This window comes from Malurus melanocephalus, unplaced genomic scaffold, assembly GCF_030028575.1.
Source record: "Malurus melanocephalus ecotype Western Australia unplaced genomic scaffold, MMel_1.1 scaffold_218, whole genome shotgun sequence".
Lineage (NCBI taxonomy): Eukaryota > Metazoa > Chordata > Aves > Passeriformes > Maluridae > Malurus > Malurus melanocephalus.
This window is the reverse complement of record NW_026623450.1, coordinates 1,153,988-1,170,283: the sequence shown is the minus strand read 5'-3', so window position 1 is coordinate 1,170,283 and position 16,296 is coordinate 1,153,988.

Here is a 16,296-nt window from a genome sequence, read left to right as displayed (position 1 = left end):
TTTACAGTGCATTATGCAGAATGACAGCAGTGCACTGAATTGCAAGGTCACGCTATAGATCATACTCACTCTGCCAAACACCCAGTAAGGAATTTTGGAGTAAGCTGTAATAAGGGGCTGAGCAGTGAGCAGAGCCAGAAACAATACAGGTTAGAAAAATGTTTGGTTAATTTAGTGAAAGAAGAAAGAGTTTGACTTATTAGGGAGGCTTTTCCTACTGTACTCTTTCTGGGTCCAGGTCCTGGAAAGAAMGTTTGGGATGGAACTTCCTGTAGTTGACCCTAATCTGTCCTCAGAGCCTCATACATCTTCCATKGAAGTGAGGGTATGGGGTGTGTGTGAAGATCTAACCAGCAGTCTGTGCTCTGAGCYGTTACGTTACCAAACTCTCTCCTTKTTCCATTTCGTATGTGAGGCTGCATGTCTGGTGAAAGGTGAAGTGTCATCCTCCACACACAGATTAGGTGTGTGCTACTGTGCAGCTGAAAGCAGTAGTTCTAAACAGTACGAATGCTTTATTCCAGATGTTTGCAGAAGTAATTTGTCCTCCAGAAGAAAAACTTGCCTTAGGACAGAGAGGGCAACAGAAGTAACAATGCACAGTGCAACCAGTGYATGGGTTTGTGCATTTTCTGTCCATGGAAAATAATTTGGAGAYGACAGATGTCTARAAGGCCAAGAAGTGCCAAAGCCAGWGTGGCAAATAACTTCTCTTTAGGACGTATGCAGTTTTCAGGCCCTTTTTCAAATGTGGGACAAGAGAAGCAGCACCAATTATGAATCATTTGCCTGGATGTTGTCATCATTTTCAGATGAATCAAGGTCAGTTAAGGGTGAAAAATTGAAAACTGGGATAGAGACAACCAAAAYAGGATATTAAATGGTTGGTGATGGAAACCTGTAACAATAAAGAAACGGTGGGCATGGCTTTCTCTACATGGGCCCATAAAGGAGCTAAGTGGCTTCTGCAGTTGATCCAGAGTAACGCTGGCTCTTTTACCCTGAACTTATGCAAACACAAGAAATAGTGATATCAGTGTCCCAAAGTGAGGGGCTTTCATAAAAGTATGTTCTACCTCACTCTCTCTTGCAGCTGTAGCTCGTTGCACAGGATGCACATTACATCTGTGTGCTGCTGAACACAGCAGAGTCTCCAGGGTGTTACAGCAGCTCAGTCCCTCTTTCTCCCTCGTCAATACACCTTTCCAYTCCTCTTGCACTGCAGTGTTTGTCTTCTGTTCAGAGCCCTTCAGTCTCATTACTCAGAAGGGTTCTGTTTACAGTCAGCTTAAGGGAACTTCACGGCGCTATTGCTTTTATGGTGAGCACTGCACCAGACTGCAACTGTTTGGTTCAAAGTTTATTGACAGCTCTTCATGGAGYCTGTCATGTTAGTTGTTCTCATTCCAGCCTACCAGATTACTGGGGACTAGAATATGAGCTTAGATAAGTCTGGACTTTGCTGTTTAAYGCAGTCATCCACAGGCAGATCATTGCTGTATCCACCAAGATTTTACATTAAATAACATTTACAGCTTAACACACTGAAGACATTATTTATCCATGCTGTMTGGCAATACAAGAAGCTGTTAAGAAAGGGCAACCACAGTGCAGTGCGGGTGTCTCATATCCATGTTGCAAAAAGAGCTGCATTTCTCTCTCTCCTGCACCAGAGAGTCAGGCTGTAACATCACTCCCTCTGTGCTCAGCACTGTGAAGCCTCAGCTCGAGTCCTGTGTCCAGATCTGGGTCCCTCAATGCAAAAAAGACCTTGGGGTGCTGGAGGGTGTCCAGAGAAGGACAAGGGAGCTGGTGAAGGGTCTGGAGAGTGAGTCATATGAGGAGTAGCTGAGGGAGATGGAGGTGTTTAGSCTGGAGAAAAGAAGGCTCAGGGAASACTTTGTCCCTCTCCACAACTGCCTGAAAGGAGTTTGCAGCCAGTTGGGTGTCAGTGTCTTCCCCCAGGTAACCAGTGACAGGACGAGAGGACATGGCCTCATGTTGTGCAAGGGAAAGTTCAGGTTAAACATCAGGAAGAATTTCTTCACTGAAAGGGTGGTTAAACATTGGAATGGTGGAGTCACCATCCTTGGAAGTGTCCAGGAAACATGGATGTGACATTCAATGCTTTGATTTAGTAGACACAGTAGTGTTCAGTCATAGATTGGACTTGATTCTCTTGGAGGTCTTTCCCAACCTAAACGATTCTTTGATTTTATGGGCAATGCCCATCTATGCTGACCTTCCCCATGCTGAGCTGTCTGTTAATGTATGACCTGTAGGGATTAGGGCTGGTGCTGGGAGCAGCTGGATCCTACCCTGAGTTCAAAAGCAGTTGAAAAGTTATTGTTGATGGGCTTGTTAGTGGGTACAAGACAGTGCCTGAACTTCACTGCTTCACTGGGACCTGTGCTTATGCACTGTGTGTAAAGCAAAGGTAGTTATCATAGTGTGCAAACTGCACACTGGTTAGGGATGGATGGCTCTTGCTACTAGAAGTTTCTGTTGAGGAGGAGTTTATCTTGACAGACTCATGTTTAAGTCAGTAGTTACTGCTGTAATTTCATTAGTTCTTAGTAAGCGATGAAGAAGTGATTCTGACTGAAACTGAATAGATTGCTTTTATTGAATTCTTCTTTAATTAAAGCTCTTACTGCCTTCATGCTCTTTTGATGGTGTAGTTTGGGTTTTTACATTGAATGACAGCAGAAGGGAGAAAAAAGAGGAAATGTTTATTTAATTCGTGCTATAGAATGTAATGACAAGAGATTGTTTCCATACGTACTGTTTTTGTTGACCTTTTAACATTTGGAAATGTCAGGAAATACCATTACTGTAGGTCTATCCAGCTTTAATGCTACAATAACTTTATAGCTATTCACAGGGGAAATTATTATACATTGCCTGAAACAGTGAAGGTGTATGCAAGCATACACACAGATCTCTTTCTCCCTTCCTGCCAAGTAGATCTCTGTGGTTGCATGCAGTCTCTGTTAAAAATGCAACTTTTGTGTCCCTGCAATTTTGACTTTACCAGATTTACTGAGACAGAAAAGAGGCATGTTTCTGGGAAGTTTAAAGAAGCTTAAAATAACGTATGAAGCATTTTAAATTCCTGTGATTAGCCATTTGCCAAAATTTTGCAGGTTCATCAAACACAGATATTAACCTTTGCTTGRTTTGGGTTGTTTTGAGAGGGCCTGTTAAGATTCCTAGGAGTTGAAAAGCTGGTGCTTGGATCGATGCATGTTGCCTTGCCTTTAGAACTGAGGCACAGGTTGCAGTCATGACTTTGGTACTCAGGTCCCGAGCAGATGGAAGCGATGCTGATGCAGCAGTGCTCTGCTGGCTGAGTGAGCAGTGCAGCACAGTTTTGTGTCATGGAGCAGCCCTGGGTGCAGGACGCTGTTACCTTGGACAGCACCAGCAGAGCTGCTGATTTATGGCTGTCCCCTTGTCTCTCGCAGAAACAGATCAACAGAGACACCCAAGGGAAAGTGATTAACACCAAACACATTGCTTGTCAGATTCTGGCCTAGAACCTGAACCTTCCGTGATTTGAGAGGGATGGGGATTTTGTCCTTTGGCTAGAAYAAAAAAACCCAGTAGCTGATGGGAATGACTCTTTTTCCCCTCAACATTTCCGCTGAGGGCTTCGAGTAGTAAACACGGTAAACTGAAACCAACAGAAGTGAATGTATTTTAAAATATTCTAAAGGGTTAAAATTAATACTGAGAACAAACATATTTATTGCATGTTTTACAGAACCAAACCTATAAAATATTAGGGAATTACCTCTGAGTTTATAATTAACTTTATACTGTCTGCTCAGAAATATCCTGGACCTTCCACTGGCAAGGGGAGGAAGCTCTTCTGTCTTCAAAAGAATCTGTCTTCAAAATCTGGGTCATTTTACTTATCACATGTATGATTAAAAAACAGTGGTAACTCAAATCACTCAAATAGAAATTCCCTACACAAAAATTGTGAACTGAACTAATGGCAAAGTACAGTTTCTGCCACTTCAAAAGCTTAAATCTGATTTCTGAACAAAACAATTTTGAAATACAGCAAATGAGTAGTAATTGTCAGGTGTGATTTATAACTTTCAGAAGTCTGGAAATGAGAACTGTGCAAAGCATCTACCCCAGAGTATCAACAAATATYTCCTCCATTGGCTGAGATCAAGCTCACAGATGAAGTTTGTATATATAGTTCCAAAGAATACATTAAAAAAATTAGATTTTGACAGAATTTATTGAGATTTATTTTAAATAGTATTTTAACCATAATATATATATATATATATATATATGTCTTCACAAATATAATGTCATTCACACAGAGTAATCTGACAACACTGCCTTCCTTTGCAATTCTTTTGTATGATATCAATATTAATAAAAGTTATCTTCTAGGTATACTGACCAATAGGCTGAATTCTAGTGTATTGGTCATAATTTGCAAAATGTTAAAAACTTTGAAAGGTAGTGGATTACCTGATAWTGATTGAAATTGCTGAGTTTGTTATTCATTACATCTGTTAGAGAAAAATCTACATAAGCTCTAGAAAGCGTAAAAAAAATCTTTCGTGGTCTTAGTATTTGTGCATATATACATATGCAYGTGTACCTATAGTGTGGATACTCACAAAAACACACATATGGGATTCAGCTCTGTGCTTGATCTCAGCCAGCAGAAGAAATTTCTGCTACATGTGGATAGCCAGTTTTCACAGTTGTTGTTTCCAAAATTTTGTGAAGTTGTAAACTATACCTGACAGTTTGGACTGCTGTAGTCATGCTGTCTCTAGGTTAGTAGCTTGCATGTGCTTTATTACTTTGGCAGCATAATTATTTATGGTGTTTAAACATAAACTCAGACAGTGTGATGTGTGYGAACACTAGCAGGCATGCTTCATTTAGAGTTGTAATGTGCTTCCAAATTATTGCATGTGATTGCTGGCAGTATCTGTTGTCTTTCTGACACCTTTCCCATGTACATATAAAAAAAAAAAAAACCCATGTCATTATTTTTTAATCTGGTATATTTCTGATGAGTACAATTAAGCACAAAAATGGATTTTAATACACCTGATAATCAACCCAGTGGTGACCTGCTTTGAGACAAGGTTTTGTATGGGCTTTTCTGGTCGATTTTTCRTCTGTGAAGGATGGAAGATTTATTGGCCCAGGTTGCTGCTGCAAGTGCCTAAAGTAGAAACAGTCCTTCAGTGTGCTGGCCTGTTGAGAGTCCCCATGTGCTAGGACTGGAGTGATTCCCAGGGTGGGCCTCCTGCTGCAAGATGACCTAAAGGGAAACTATATAAAATAATTGCTTGGTGTAGATGTCTGGTATTCCTTGTGAAAGAAGCTAAAAGTGGGGGTAAGCCTCTGGAGCCCTCCAAATCAGACAGGCAAGATTTGAAGYTGGGTCATTTATAACATTCACCAGCTGAGATAACTGCTGGGCTAYAGACAGGGGGAGGGAGGCAAAGAAGACAAACCCTCCTTCTCCTCGCCTCTGGCAGCCAGCTGATGAACCTTCACTTCCACGTATGCCCATGCTACCGTGCAAATTCGCAGGAGCTGCAGCAGAAATTTAATCACAATTTTTGTACTGCTTCCCTTGATCCAAATCAAGGGGCTCCCTTTTCCTTTGCAATCTGCTGAATTGAGCTCTTGCTTAGCCGTTTGTACAGCCTTGGTAATAGTTTTTGTAGAACTATGCCCAATTTAAGTGATGTTACTGCAAAGCCCTTAATTGCATAGAACAAGTACATATCAAGCAGCAGTGAAGCAGGATGAAGTTATCTAAATAGCTGTAGCCTTCAAAGGGTCACAAAAACTAATATATTTGAGGTACTGAGGCCTTGGTTTTGCAAAAGTGTCAACAAAGTCTGCAGCTGGCTGTGGTGGCAGGKATGAAAGGTCAGCAATCCGCAATGAGGTATCGGGCATTAAACATGAGGCTTACTCCCTCCTCACCTGCWCTCTCTATGCCAGTGGAAAAGAGAAATCCTGCCTGTATGGCAGCAGCTTTGGTCAAGACCTGAACAGTCCTCAGGCACAAGTGGTAAGTGCTAAAAGAGAAAAATGTGCATGATTTGATGCATACAGATTAGCAATGAGCGCGGTGTTGAAAATTCCTGGCTGTGGGTCAGTGTAGCAAAACATTTGGACAACATTTCCCTGAACTGACGTTTCTTAGTCTGGAAATCCAAACTGGTGATAACAATTAGTTGTTCCCTTTGCTTCTGTCCTTAATTAGGAATCGGAGATGGGGTGCAGGGGAACAAATGAAAAACAATCAATCATTTCCAAACCTGTCAGAAGGTGAAGGTCAACCTAAATTTAAGCCATGGCTTACGGTTGATTCGTATTTGATCTGAACCMCCACACATCCCTCAGACTTTAATACATCCTGGCAATCAGACGTTCCAGGGCTGCGTTTTTCCCATTACTTGCCAGACAGCGGCGGGGTGGCTCCTTGCAGAAGGCTTTAAGGAACAGAGAAAGACGAGAGGTCATCAGTGACCTCTAAAGGATCAAAGACAGGGAAGCTGGGTGGTTTCATACAGTCAGTCTCCTATGGAAAATGATTTTATATTGCTCAAAGTCCAAGTCTGGTGCAGTCCATTGTTACCGCTTTTCTAAATATCCYGACTTGTTCAGAAATGCAGTAAAAGGCTTTCATCCCAGCCCATTCAACTTAAAAAATGGAAAACAAAATCCTCTTAATCCCTCCTTGGATCRGCCCGCACAATGAAGTAGCCAAACTGGTAGTCACAGTATTGCTATGGTGCTCAGCCTGCTGCGATTCCTCCACCGCGTCCCTCTCGGATCACCAGTGGGATCAGTCATTCTCTATTAGGTTGGAAAAGCTCAGAAAATAAGGACAAGAAAAATGCTAAACGTGCTGTGGAATTTCATTCCACTTCTATAATGAGCTTAGCAAACCCTCAAGCAGAGAATACGTAATTTTAAACAGATTTTTAAGTAGCGTTTTTGTCAACTCCCTTAGAAGWGAAGCAGAGCCAGATGATGATTCCTTTTTAGGAGCAGAAGCAGGGGCTTTCTGGGCTTCATCCCCAGGGTGCTGACTGCCCCTGGCTTCACCTGCCATGGGCTGAGCTGCACCTTGTGGGGTTGGTAAGGGAGCTTTGGGGTGCTCCTGCTCTCAGCTATAATGCAATGGTGGCAGCACAAGAACTCCTGGTATTTGGGATGGAGGCAGCCAGCTGGGATTTGCAGAGGARCTGGCTCCTTTCCACTGGAGAGCGACATTGTGCAGTCATAARTGTAGCTTCAATAACTCCTTCACCATCTTCAGCTTCATTTAATTCCCCCCTTAACAAGTGTCTGCTTTGAAGGAGAAGAGGCAAAAATAGATTTTCTATTATGGGATTTCTTTTGGACACCTTAAACAATGGCTGTAAAGTAAGGAGGAGGATTGCAACCCAAGACATCACTTTTTCTCTTTGTTCTTAATCTCATATGAATGGTAACTGCTCAACAGAGCAATAAGAAAAGAATTTGAAGAATCCCATCAATCCAGCACAGATTTTTAACACAGGCCGGTCCAATTAGACTATCATGGGTGGCCAAAATAAGATCCCCATGCTCTTGATAAGTCACATGAATAAAGTACTGGATGATCGTGCTGTAGTGAGCAATTTGAAGCCAAGAGCAAAAACATTTCTAGTCTCAGTTTCTGTCTAGAGAAGCAGACAACATGGAAAGGATGTACTGCTCTCAATTAAAAAAAAATAGAGCTGGAAATGAAACAGATGAAACCATTAGTTTAATTCACTTGAAAGCTTCTGCTTTGCCACATTGTTCTGTACAAGGACACCAGATTAATTGCCTTTTCTCTCCTTCACCTTTTATAGTGATGCTGCACAAATGGTATCAAGCTGACAGAGAAAATTATAAATATACTGAGGCTGCAATTTAGCAGCATTAATCACACAAATTTAGTAGTTTTAGATGGTAGTAGGTCATCCATTAGCTGAAAAACTGACAGCAGTAGCATAGAAGCCCGAGTTCAGGCCTCATCTTCCCCTTTCAGGCAATCTATTTCTTTCTCGGCAAAAACATCTGGTCATTTAAAAACTGTAATTTTCATACATTTTAGCTAACAGTGGAATGTTGAAAAGCTGTTCTGAAAAACAYAGTTCTTTCCTGTGCCAAACCAGTTGGCCTAGAGTTAGCAAATGTTGTTATAAATCTTCCCTTTGCTTTTTCAACAGCTCTAAAACTRCAGAATTAAATGCTTCATAAAGACTAGCCAGTGTATGTGAGTTAGTATGCTGAAAAAGTTGAGCATGCAAAGTGCCCAAGACCTTYTAAATTCTGCCCCAGTCACCCCACAGAAAACCCAAGCTGCCTCCCAAYCCCAAGGACACGGAGGATCCTTTTGCTTTATTTCCCTCCCCTCATGCATGGCATAGTRTAAGCCTCTGAGTGTAGTTGCACTGAGTAGGCTCAAAAAGAGAATAACAAAACCTGTCTTCCATCTCATGTATCCGCTCTTCCATTAAYGTGTGTTACTGGAGATAGTCTTTCCCACTGCTTGTTCTCCAGATTTTTCCCCGGCCTTGTGTGTAGAGTTGTAAGCAGTGGGTTGAGGGATTTGCCACCCCACATCTCATTCATTTGCCTAAAAGAAGAAAAAAAGAAGAAGAAATAGCAGCACAGCAATTTTTGCCAACCCAAAAGAATTGGAAATATGAAGTGGCAAGATCATTTCTAACCTTTCCACGGTAAATTTCCTGCAGAAGGAACTGAGAACATCAGAGGGGTGTCAGCTGGTGCGCTGCTTTGTCCCACCAAACAACCAACGAAGAGTGTGGGAAGGGCAAATCTTCCTTATTCCTCCTCCAACAGATATGTRATGATACATGTCAAACACAAGGAGAGGGGATTCTGGAAGTGCTCTATCCCCATGTATCCTATGGCACGTGACTAGGGTGTGCTGCACACAAACTGCTTTGGTTGGAAACTGTTCTGTGTTAGGCATAGTGACGTAAAATCCCCCCTCCTCACACAAACCTCCTGGATTTTGCTCCGGAGGCTGGTGCAGGAGGGATGCCAACCCATATGCTTGTGAAGGGTGTGTGGATCTGTGCTGCCACTGTTATTGCTATGGCTCAAGGGTGCTGTTTTAAAAAACACACAGGGAAACAAGATGACCCATTCAATCAGTGCAGGGTTCTTGGTTTGCTGAAAATTCAAGAATTATTGAAACTCCAGGTCKGAGCCAAAGCAATTTTTTAAATTATCATTCCCGTTTTGTGGTCCTGACGAGGACAGCAGGAATGGAAAGTTTTCTGCTACTGAGTCCTGATGTGCTAACAGCGCTCACCCAGAGCAGCAGCCCTGGGACAAAGCAAGAGGAAAATACTGACTGCATGGGGTATCATCTTCTGAGCCATGACAAAATTTCTGGTCAGAGGCTGGCAGCTGTATTTCAGAAAAGCCCAGCAGGCCATAATGGTTGTTAAACATATGGAGGAAGAAAATTCAAATTGCTTGTCATTGTGGCAAATCCCAAACAAGTACTTGGCTGCCAGAAATGCTGGGGTTCTCTCTCTCTCTCTCTCTCTCTCTCTTGCTCATCATCTGCAATTAAAGCTGTTCTGCTTTGTGTAAGGATTAACCAGAGTAAAGATTAAAACCCAAGTGCTAAGCTGCAAACGGAGTGTTTGTCTGTGTCTCTCTCTCTCTCTCTCTTGCTCATCATCTGCAATTAAAGCTGTTCTGCTTTGTGTAAGGATTAACCAGAGTAAAGATTAAAACCCAAGTGCTAAGCTGCAAACGGAGTGTTTGTCTGTGGATCTGTTCACAAGAGGCACTAGCCACCAAACAGCTATTCTCTTGCTCAGTAGAAGGAGGCAAAAACTTCAAAACCCTTCATTTGACAAAGAACAGCGACTTCAATACATGTTTTCCTCAAAGTAGGTAAACAGCCTTGAAACTTGTGTTCTGGATCAGAGATTCTGAAGGCTCATTTTTTTCTGTCTCTATATAAAATGTAAAATAACCATATTTTTCTCCTAAGAAAGACATTTTATATCTCCCTAAAGTAATAGATGCTGGGAACCTGAGCAGAACTTTTTGTGGTCAGAGAAGACAGGGACCGGTCACACATAATGTTAGGAAGAAGAATCATGCAGGAAAGTTATCTTTGGCCCCTTCTGGCAGTCCTTAAAGTGACATCTAGCAGCCTGGTACCTAATTCACAGGCCTGGGGTGCTCAGCACACAACAGTGAGGCGCCTCTTGCAGAAAACAGCTCCAGCAACAAAAGTTGCCTGTTTCTTAACCCAGATATTATGATTTGCTTTCAGACAGATTGCCTCAGCTCAGCCAAGGCCTTCTCCAGTCTTAAAGCTAGGAAACAGACAGATAATACCCACCCTTGGCAGAASCAAGAAATAAAGGTACAGAAAGAAAGGTGTGAATCCCAGCTGTTGGCTGGAAGAGCTTTCAGGCTCACGTTTCAATAGCGTCCATGCGGAAAAACACTTCTTATTTCCAAGTCCTYCAGCCAGTCATGGTTAAATTGCAAACTAGCTCCTTATGAGCCAATGCCTCCTGTCATGTGCTGTCCAGGAATGTGGAAGCCCATTCAATTTCTAATGGAAATGAATTGAGCAATGCTGYTTGCCTTCCTCGTGTCCAGAACTCTCAATGCACTGAAAATGAGATGGGAGAAGGGCTTCTCACCCTTCATTTCTTCTCAGCCTAAGTCTATGGAGCCTTTTTGCCTGTACAAACCAGTACAAAATGTTATTTTGCTGGCATGGCTGTGTTTTATATCTAAACTGCACAGATATATGGTGACTTTGCAAGCTGTAAGTTAGATGGGAACCACAACTTTGGTTACCTAAACACCACTTACAGATCCAAGAAACAGACTGTCACTTTGCAGATCTGACCATGCAGAAGAGGGATAGGTACCTGCAAGACATTTGCTATCCAGTCTCCCCCACAGCACGCTCCAACCCCTCCACTCTCAAGTGTCGTGTTCAAGGCAGTAGCAAAGTTATTTCTATACCACAAACAGATCTGGATCTGGCTTTGATTGTAGCATGCCACAAATTCGATTCCCTTCTATCTGAACTAGTTACCCTGTCCTTTGCTGGGCTTTCTGCCTGGGCATGCTTACCTAAAGCATGATGACATTGGGGCTGATAGCTACTTTGTAAGAAAAAGTGTTTTTCTGCTTGTCTGTCAGCAGTAGCCACCAAGGCTTGTCTTCATTTTCCACACACTTCTCTTCTCTTAGAACTAAGGTCTCTGCATGCTTTGTAGCCAGAGGACCTGCATTGAATTTGAGGATTGTATTTGGGCAGCGTGGACTGTTCCCCCCGCTGTTTCTCCAGTGGCTGTAAAGCAGCAGCCCATTTGCAGCCGAGTCTGTGCTGTCAGAGCCGTGCTGCGCTCGCCCCTCCTGGGCTGGGGCTGGGGATTCCTGGCCGACACTCAGGGCTGGCAATCGCACAGGCTGCGCCTGCAAGAGCCAAGGAGCAAAAATTTAGAAAGCTACTTAACAAAGAGATCGCATATGTGCGGCTCAACCTGAGGAATGAACAATTGCTTTCCTGACTGGTCTGAAAGGGGACTGCTTTATTTCAGCATCAGAAAAGAGATTCTGGCTTTCTCCCCGAATACGGGCAGAGCAATCCTTCATTTGTGACGCTGTGTGGAGGCTTGGATCAGCCTCTGAGTAAGCTCAGCTCCTTCAGCTTCTTGAGCACGTCCCTGATCATTGTAGTTTTCTCTAAATGCTCTCCATGAGTGTGTGATTGCTCTCACTGTTGGTGAGACTGAGCAGGGTAAGAGCAGAGCCCTTGCTCTCATCCCAGCACTGTCAGTCAAGATGATCCAGGGAGGGTGGTCTCATGTTGCAAGCGAGGTGTTGTCACTCCTTTCTCCCACTTCAGCCATGGCCTTCAGTTTKGCTCTCCACCCAGTGCAAAGCAGAAAACTTTCCCTACCCAGATGTGCAGAGGGCACAAAACAAAATCCATCAAACTCAAGGGAAGGAAGTGAAATTCCCTTTTTTTCATTGCATTAAAACCTGTCACTTTCAGATGTGCTGCTGCTTCTCCCCTCCCAGGTTTCTCTGCTGCTCCTCAGGGCAGCTTCTCACCTAGAGCAGGACACAGCAGTGACAGTGGCCTCAGATCCCAGCCAGCTCAGCATGAGCTACGGGTCCCCTTTGTGTTGGGTACATCCTCCACCTCTGAACCCCTGACAGCAGAGAGCATCTGTTATAGGGGTAATGTCCTCTGATGGGGTCTTGTTTATGGCCAAAGCCCCAAGAGATACTGCTGTAACACGTCAGTGAGAAGGAGCCTGTGGTGACTGCCAAAAACGTAAGGATATTCTCTCTGCAAGAGGTGTTAGAAGGGGTGGAAAGAGTAAAGAAAGGACTGGAGGCTGAAGGGGAAGACTCAGATGAAGTCGTGTATTCAGAAAAGTGCCRTAGCCCTTGCAATGAGCTCAGATTGCTTACAAGGCATTTTGTGCAAACTGTTTACAAAGGCCCAAAGTTTAAATTATGGTSATGTCAGCAACCATTAATGTTTGCTGCACTAGAAGAATTTTATGCTTGTCAAAATTTACCTTCTGCTCTAATACACTCAAAAGAATTATAGGAATAAAAATAAAAGTAAGATGACTTGATTCTTTTTGTTCTATTACCCTGCTCTCCCCCACTCAAAAAAAAAAAAGAAAAAAAAAGAAAAAAAAAAAAGCATTAATGAGGTTTTGCATTGAAGTTCAGTTTCATAATTATGCCTTCACTGACAAATCAACATTTACTGTAGTAATTAGGCCTGGCTGTACCATCCAAAGTCTTATCTCCATGCTTTCTATGGAGTCTGACCTTTTTTCCTTAAAATTACTTCTAAGCATTCCCCAAATGCAGTCAGACACTGTAGAGAGTGACTGCATGGAAAAAAACAAAACAAAAAAMCCAAAGGTTTAGGTAACTCTCTCATCAGTTGTCCCATAGCCCACACAGTTTTATAAAAAAAGAAAGATGAGTAAACAAGCATTTAGGAACAAGTAGTATTTCCACTGTAATAAAAAAAGGTACATAATGGTCTCCCAACCCCCTTCCAGCATGAGGAATTGTTAATTATCTGTGCTGAATGGAATTAAGCAAAAACTGCAATTGTGATTTTGTTTTCTTCAGGCAGGATCACCCACCAGAGGATTTAATTGATATTTGAGCCTTACTGGGGAGAGGCTGTAGGGCTCACCCTGCAGCAGTGTTTTTGTTAGACCAACATAGTGGGGTCACTGTTGTTCAAGGCTTAATTTTATTCCACTCAAAACGGCTTGGGGCAGGGAACTTCAGGTCTGGTCTCACTGCAGTTTCCAAAAGGCACAACCCAATTTGCCATCTGGGGTTACTCCCAAAATGTGCAGCAGCACAGTTAGACTTGGAGACCCTTCATAGMGGAAATACTGAGATGCTTTTCAATACTGGTTCTCAGGTACCTGCCCTCTCCCACCTAATAGAAGCAGTATTTTACTTTAATTTACTTGTCCTCCTTTCATAGAGCTCAAAAATAAATCTTCATYGTAACTGGGTCTTCCCCAGGTAGCAAACAAGCCTCTTAAAAATAAACATTTGTAATTATCCTCAGCTGCCACTGGATGTCAGTGATTGCTGGACTTTAGCAGTGAATTTAGTTAAAAGAAAAAGGAAAAAGGACAGCATTTCAGATCTTCCTGAGCCAAAGAGGATCAGAACCAGGCAGTGCAAATGCAACCAAATKATGGGACAGCCAAGCTGGTGACCAGAGGGGCTGTTTCTTCTCAGAAAGCATTCTTGCCTTTGCACCCACACATGCTTGTAGGCACCCATCTATAAAAATGTATTTTAAGACAGATAAGAGACTRGTGAAAAAGAGGTGCTCTTTAAGCTGATAGACATGTTAGAGTTCAATGCTCTCTGTTTGATCTTCTTATTTTCAGGCTCATGAAAGCTTTTCAGAAGCTGTAGTCTTGAAACATTGGCAGACAGAAACAAAGAACCCACATTGGGTGGGGAGAAAGAAAAGTCCATTTGTTCATGCTGAGTGACCCTCTAGAGCAGAGGAAGGGGAGACAGGAGGCACAAGAGAGCAATACYGAGTCTTAGACAGACATCCCCAATTTTTGCAGGCGCAGACAGCAAAGGTACGTGGTAGCCTGTGTGCACTGGGTGCAGTCAGTGTTGGTGATTCCAGATGAAGTAGATCTGTTCCTATACATGAGCTGCTCACAGCAGCAACACTTTCCCCTCTACTGTGCTTTATGGGCATGCTGGATGCTTCCCCTATAGATTGCTAARTCTGTAACTGGGGGAAAATAAGATGTAAATGGAAACACTTGAAGACCAATCTGTTAACATGCTATAGCAGCATTCAAGAGTGGGTAGAAGACCTGTAGAAGCAAACTGCATGACAGGAAGGAGGGAAGAAAGGTTGACACRCTCAATTTGTTCTGTTTCCACAGTTAAAAGCTGCGGAATTTACACAAGGCATGAGTGATAAAGCAAAGAACTGCGTAAGGCAATTGCAGTGAGCAGCTTCCCTTTGGTGTGGGAGCTCTGAAGAGGCTGTCAGACAGTCCAGGGAGGATAAACTGCATGGAGCTCTGCATTTCTGGCACACTGTCTCTGAGGCATTTGTTGCCCCACAGGGAAGGTGCAGGCTGCAGCACTGGTCAGSACACTTTGCTGGGAGAAGGCTCCTGGGCTTCCCACCTGTCCCTTACAAGGAGTTTCCATGTCCAGGATCTGACCCTTCCCAGAGCTGTTTACTGTCTTGTGCTCCCATTCCCTTCTACCTTTCTGCACCTCTCTTTCACAGACCCCCTCTGCACCTTCCTCTCACCAGAAGTGCTCCATTTCAGCAGAAGGAACACAGTGACCCTCCCAGCAGGGTGASCATACAGTGCTCTCTCACAGGAGAGAATGCAACAGCATTGAAACCTGGTCCTCCAGCTCCCAGCAAAATGCTCTAACCACTGGGCTAGGTGGAAGTATCGGGGGCATAGCGCTGGATATGTTTTAAGGAAAGAACTATCCATGGTTGTATTTTGTGCTGAACATTATTTTGCATGTATAAGAGCAAACTGGATCCTCGGGGGACTTTGAAAAACAAGCAACTCAAGCCCAGGGTCCCAAATGGTTTTAGGTATAAATTAGGATTGACCTAATTTGTTTATTTGGGGTACTGARAAAACAAGTGGGGGCTGAACAGAAGACCTAGGCACCATGATAGTCTCCCAATAAGGAACCATTTTCAAGATAATCTGTTTTAGATTTAGCTCTTTAAATCTTCCTTGGCTTTAGATTTTAACATAATAAAGAATCCATCATGGTTTTTGGTAAGTTTTTGTTAAAAAATATCCAGACATTTAAAAGAAAAGGCTACCTTAAATAGCCCTTCAGCAAGTATCAGTAGATTTYGTGGTGACTGGGTAAAAGAAGAAAATGGTTTCATAGCAGCAGCATAGAAGATACCACTGATACCAGACTGCTCTCAGCCTGGCTTYATAATTTAGGGCATTTGAGTAGACCTAGGAGATAAATTATAAATCTACAAGGATCTAGTCASAGTATTTCACTGTCCTTCACAGAAGCTGAAGGCTGTGCACACCAAGGATCATGACTAGTAGGGCACAACAGTAGGTACCAGATGGCAGCTGTCAGTGAGAAGGTGATGGAGGGGTCCTGTGACAAGTGCCAAGCTTGGTGAAGTCGCTCCCATCCTATCTCAGCTGCATCTGGGGAYTTCAACATAAACAGGTGCAGATGTTTCGCAGTTGTTCCCATGCTTGAGACAAGGTTGAGTGTGCTGCATCTGGGACTGCAGGTGAAGCAGAGTGGCTGATGAAACTCCAAACCCTCGCAGTTCCCCTCTGAGCAGCTGCTTTACTATCCAGTGTTGGTCTTGCACTGTAGCACAGTTTCCATCTGCATCCTATAGCACAGTGGAACAGCCACGAAGAGCTGAGCCTGCTGCCCTCCATCCTGCCAGTGCTGCAGCCTGTCCATGACTCGGCTGCAGTGTGCATTCCCTGTGGAAGTGGTGATGTGCAGGGACATTGCTGCAGGATCAGCGAGCCCGGTACCAGGGCAGAGTGGGGGTTTCTTCTTGGCTCCATTGCTACCCCATTGGAAAGCCAGCTCGGGCAGCACTGCCTGGCACTGCTGTCACTTGAGGGAGGGAGGTCAGTCCCAGGACAGCCMTTATGCTTCTGCTCTACCTAAAGAGAACATGTTATT